The sequence below is a fragment of the Ischnura elegans genome, chromosome 5 (genome assembly GCF_921293095.1).
Source record: "Ischnura elegans chromosome 5, ioIscEleg1.1, whole genome shotgun sequence".
Taxonomy (NCBI): Eukaryota; Metazoa; Arthropoda; class Insecta; order Odonata; family Coenagrionidae; genus Ischnura; species Ischnura elegans.
Window position 1 is genome coordinate 3,600,196 of NC_060250.1, and position 5,561 is coordinate 3,605,756.

At 42.3% G+C, this 5,561-nt stretch overlaps 1 non-coding gene across 1 annotated transcript; it reads right to left on the minus strand.

Annotated features, from left to right (window-relative positions):
- Positions 1-213: 213 nt before the first annotated feature.
- Trnas-gga lies at positions 214-286 on the minus strand. Its single transcript has one exon. It is a non-coding gene; the product is annotated as a tRNA-Ser (tRNA).
- Between the last annotated feature and the right edge of the window lie 5,275 nt (positions 287-5,561).

Here is a 5,561-nt window from a genome sequence, read left to right on the forward strand (position 1 = left end):
TATATATATATATATATATTACATTATTTATATATATATATATATATATATATACATTTCAAATTCACATTCACACAGGTCGCCACAGGCGAATATACAATCATAATAACACATAATAGAAATTGAAAGAAAGAGATAGAAACATAAATGCAAGACGATGACACACTGTGGCGTGGAGATGGAATGAAGGCCGAAAACACATGGAAAAAAGTTCACCTGAACCGGGAATCGAACCACGGACCTTCTGCTTTCCGGGCAGATGCTCAGACCACCGAGCTATCCAGGCTAATCTAATCGTTGTAATATATGGTTCGTTTCCTCTTCTTGGGATCAGCGTTCCCCGAAACGCATGTTCTATATCTATCCTGCTGTGTGTGTGATTGTGACCATCTTTAATTCCATTTCTTCTTCTGTCCGCGTTGAATTCTTCGTTCGTGGCGGGACCTACGCCCAGAGCCATCTCTTGGCCAAATGATAGGGCTAGACCTCGGGGGATTTGGTGTATAAACCCCCGCCGAAAACACTGGAGATTAGATTAGCCTGGATAGCTCGGTGGTCTGAGCATCTGCCCGGAAAGCAGAAGGTCCGTGGTTCGATTCCCGGTTCAGGTGAACTTTTTTCCATGTGTTTTCGGCCTTCATTCCATCTCCACGCCACAGTGTGTCATCGTCTTGCATTTATGTTTCTATCTCTTTCTTTCAATTTCTATTATGTGTTATTATGATTGTATATTCGCCTGTGGCGACCTGTGTGAATGTGAATTTGAAATGTATATGACCTATATGGTTCGTTTCCTCTTCTTGGGATCAGCGTTCCCCGAAACGCATGTTCTATATCTATCCTGCTGTGTGTGTGATTGTGACCATCTTTAATTCCATTTCTTCTTCTGTCCGCGTTGAATTCTTCGTTCGTGGCGGGACCTACGCCCAGAGCCATCTCTTGGCCAAATGATAGGGCTAGACCTCGGGGGATTTGGTGTATAAACCCCCGCCGAAAACACTGGAGATTAGATTAGCCTGGATAGCTCGGTGGTCTGAGCATCTGCCCGGAAAGCAGAAGGTCCGTGGTTCGATTCCCGGTTCAGGTGAACTTTTTTCCATGTGTTTTCGGCCTTCATTCCATCTCCACGCCACAGTGTGTCATCGTCTTGCATTTATGTTTCTATCTCTTTCTTTCAATTTCTATTATGTGTTATTATGATTGTATATTCGCCTGTGGCGACCTGTGTGAATGTGAATTTGAAATGTATATGACCTATATGGTTCGTTTCCTCTTCTTGGGATCAGCGTTCCCCGAAACGCATGTTCTATATCTATCCTGCTGTGTGTGTGATTGTGACCATCTTTAATTCCATTTCTTCTTCTGTCCGCGTTGAATTCTTCGTTCGTGGCGGGACCTACGCCCAGAGCCATCTCTTGGCCAAATGATAGGGCTAGACCTCGGGGGATTTGGTGTATAAACCCCCGCCGAAAACACTGGAGATTAGATTAGCCTGGATAGCTCGGTGGTCTGAGCATCTGCCCGGAAAGCAGAAGGTCCGTGGTTCGATTCCCGGTTCAGGTGAACTTATTTCCATGTGTTTTCGGCCTTCATTCCATCTCCACGCCACAGTGTGTCATCGTCTTGCATTTATGTTTCTATCTCTTTCTTTCAATTTCTATTATGTGTTATTATGATTGTATATATATATATATATATATATATACACAATGTTTTGGAAAATTTGATATGCACGTGGCACGTAATATAAATAGTTAAAGTTAATATCGATAAACACAGAGACACAAAAAAGAAACACTCACATTGAATAAATAAACTCGAAGCTGTCGAAGCACTTCAGGCTTCTTCGTCAGCTGAAGTATGAATGGTGAGGAAAGGAGAGGGTTGGAAGAGGGAGAAGAGGGGTAAGGGTGACTCATGACTTCCTTTCTAAACTCAACTCCATTTCCCTCCCCCCCAATCAGCCCATTATCATGGCCACTATTGATGTAACCTCACTTTACACTTCAATCCCTCACGCTGAGGGATTGAAGTGTAAAGGGAGGGATTGAAGTTTTGTCTTTATCGTTTATTTTTCGGATTGACCGCATTGTGATGGAGGTGCAGTCCATTACATTCGCTACTCTGGGGAGCAGAGTGGTGTGGTGTCACAGCGAGAGTGCTATCAAGTCCCACTTATCTTTCCTTGTCTTCACAGCCCCTACCGTTGTCTCCGCCCGCGCTGAAGGGGTGCTGAAGTAAATCTGCTCGTCGTCTGTTACTTATCCATTTGTATGTATATGTTTGGTAGCACCAATCTGTTCGATCATTTAGTCGTTGAAAAAGTTAGCTATTCGGTGAAACACTTTACGTTCTGTTCGGATAAAGTGGGGAAGCTCATTGGGAAATAAATATGTCGTATTCTGTTTACACCAGTGATTGGGTCAAGATGGGTAAGTTTTCATATATTTATTGAGCATTCGGTAATATATTGTCAATATTTTGTTGATTCATTCATTAAATTTCAGAGGACATAAACTTTGTATACTTCTGCTACCTACCTTAAGGGACTGCTTATACATTCCGATTTGCATCCAGTGCAGACATTGGCACTTACAATGGCCTCTCTTTACGATTATTTAATGTAATTTTTCCACATTTATTACTGTGGTTGCTCTTTTCTTAAAATTCATATTCATAGATAGCGCATGAATATCCCTTGCGCAGTATTTTGATTTTATCCTTTATATAATTTTGAGTGGAATCTCTTACGACAGAATGCATGGAGACATCACAAGAACCCTTTGTGATCAATGATTCATTTTCTGTGGGTTTTTTCGGCATCGTTCGTATTGAAATGTACCAAACGCATACCTTTTACACATACTTGGCGTCATTGTGCAACCAGCGTGACAAAACACACCAACTTACTTGAAGAATAGGAAATCTTGCTAGTTTTTATTGACACGCACTCAATGGTTCAATCTCAATGTTGGCTAAGGTTGGTGAGGGGAGAGCTCTCCCTGAAACTAACCCACGGTCTTCTTCATTTGATTCATTCAGGGCGGTGTCGCTAGTTTTTTTTCGTGGGTCGCCTCGCACTTCAAGCATTTTGTTTGGGGTCGTCCGAAGCCGGAATTATTTGTGTAGAGCTCAAAAGTCTATAATGAGATATAAATTAGCAAGGCTATTCGCAGTATTAGCTTTACGTAATCATTAGGCTCGTGCGTCATTTGTTTTCAATACGGGGCGGAAACTAACTTCATTCCCGTTACACATCTTACATTTAAAACACTTAAACGTGTTGTTTGGTCGTTAGAACATATGCTTGCGTAAATAATATGAAAAACCTCTTCGTATTATTTTAAAAGTGAAAAATCTCTTTTGACCTACCCATGGTTATCTGCCTCGACCGAAAGGGCACATTAGCCAGTGCTTCCCATTGATCGATCGTAGGTTTAAATGCCACAATGATCTAATTCGTAGTTTGGAACATAGGTGTCCCTGTTTTGCTCTTTCTCCCGAGTGGTATCCGCCCGCAGCTCTTCCATTCCACACTCATTCCTCATTCCCTCTCATTCCGAGGAATGCATCTCTGTTTCGCAGCTGTGTGCGAGGGATCTAATGGAGGCGCTGTGAGGCTGAGTGAACTTTCGGCATTTATGCGCGGATGCAACGCGGGAGAAAAGCAAATTAGCATTCTAATCGGCGAACTGGCGTCTTTTTCGGGGGCGCGACTTCTTTTGTCTTTTTTTTTAGAGCGTGAAGTTCTAGATTCAAGCAAAATAAGGAGGAAAGGATCTCACGTACATCTATCAGAAAGTATGAACGAGGCGGAAGCAAATTCTAAATAAATACAGTAATAACTTTGAGCATTCCTCACATTAGGCTCACCTCTTGATAGTGTTGGGACGCGACCGATGCGGGTGGGTGTGTGCAACATAGGATTGCATATGTCGCCCCGGGCGTGTCCTCTCTACGTTCAGGGAAGATTAATAATGGAGAGGGGGTAATTATTACTCGTTTGAGAACACTCTCTTCATATTTAATCTCTCACCACTCTGCACTTCCATAATAGGGTAGTTTCCTTCATCAAAGAAAACGAATGCATTCATTGCGATTCGTTACCCACCATTAGTGTATCCATAATATACAAATTATTTGGTTTTAGAAATCCCAGTTTAGACGAATGGCAATGGTCAATTTTAACCTCATTTGAAAAAGGCCAGATTGGCGCCCATGCGATACCACTCCACGTGACGTCACAGGGACCTAGTTTTTATACGAGTGGATAGGAATTTTGCATTGCCTGAGATTAATAATGCATGCATGAGGCACAGAGCTCAGGGAAACATGTCTTTATAATCACCTATTAAAACTGCCTAAGGATGTAGTTTCCTTCGTTTGACAGGGTATTAATAATCCTTATTTAAGCCAAGCGCTACCGGCTAGCAGGGTACTCTGCTATCTGCTAGCATCCTGCGTCGTATCAGCGCTCAAAGCCACGCCTCAAGGTCACCTCGGAGAGTGACAGCTGGAACCAGAAATACGTCACACGGACTTTTCCCAGCAATCCTACTTAGCCGCCGCGTTTTCGCGCGCTTGAAAATTTTCACTTTTCGTTTAATCGCGAAAAATAGATATCGTCATTCGAAAATCTAAGAGCGTGAAATGCGTACTCCAGGAGTAATAATCATTCGATTTAGCCAATAAAAAAATAATAGGAAACCGCCCTAATCTGTAATGGCGATAATCCTCTTTCATCCGTCGTGATTGCTACGTGCATTCCTTCGCCGTCCAACACGATGAGCATTCAATATCCTCGGAGATTCACTCTTCACTTGTGTCATTCCATTCCCCTTCTCACTCAGTCACGAGTCTTTTTTTATTCGTTCAGTCATTTACAAATGAATCCATTCCTGTGTTCTTTTTCAGACGTTGATAAAAGGGGGTATTAACTCCGTCAAGTGAAAGAGACTAATAACTTCATAGAATCATCGAGAGGCGGAGATTGAGCGTCTTGTTGAAGGGCTTCTCTTTCCTTTCATTTTCCGCTACATTTGAAGCACTTAAAGAGCGAATCGTTGGCATTCCTGAATGATAATCGCGTGGAGGGCTTAGTGCACACTGTGGAAGGGAAGGAACCTTTGCTTATTCCCTGCTCTTCCCTGCCTTATACTTTGATGCGCTTAGAACGAATGAATGCTTTGATTCGCATTTCGTCATGAATTGGTGGATTGCCTTAGCTAAGCATATCACTCGAGTACTTCGGCTCAGAACAAATGTGATTGAGGTTCGCAATGAGAGCACTGTTGTTCGCACAGCTGTTGATATTGCGTGTTTGTGTAGAAAATGTTGCGTTTTATTTCATTAAAAGAGTTGTTATGAAACGTAATGTTTAATTTGTAAATTTGGATGTAGTATTGGCGTGGTTGTTTCAAGCGCTGTTGTTCGTCAAATGCGTGGATTTGCGTTAGAAATATCATCTCTATCCAATTGCATTCCTTTGACGTCGTGCACCTGTGACGCCACCGCCGTGACATCTGCCATATATCGCCGCATATCTTTATTTTGAGACGGAA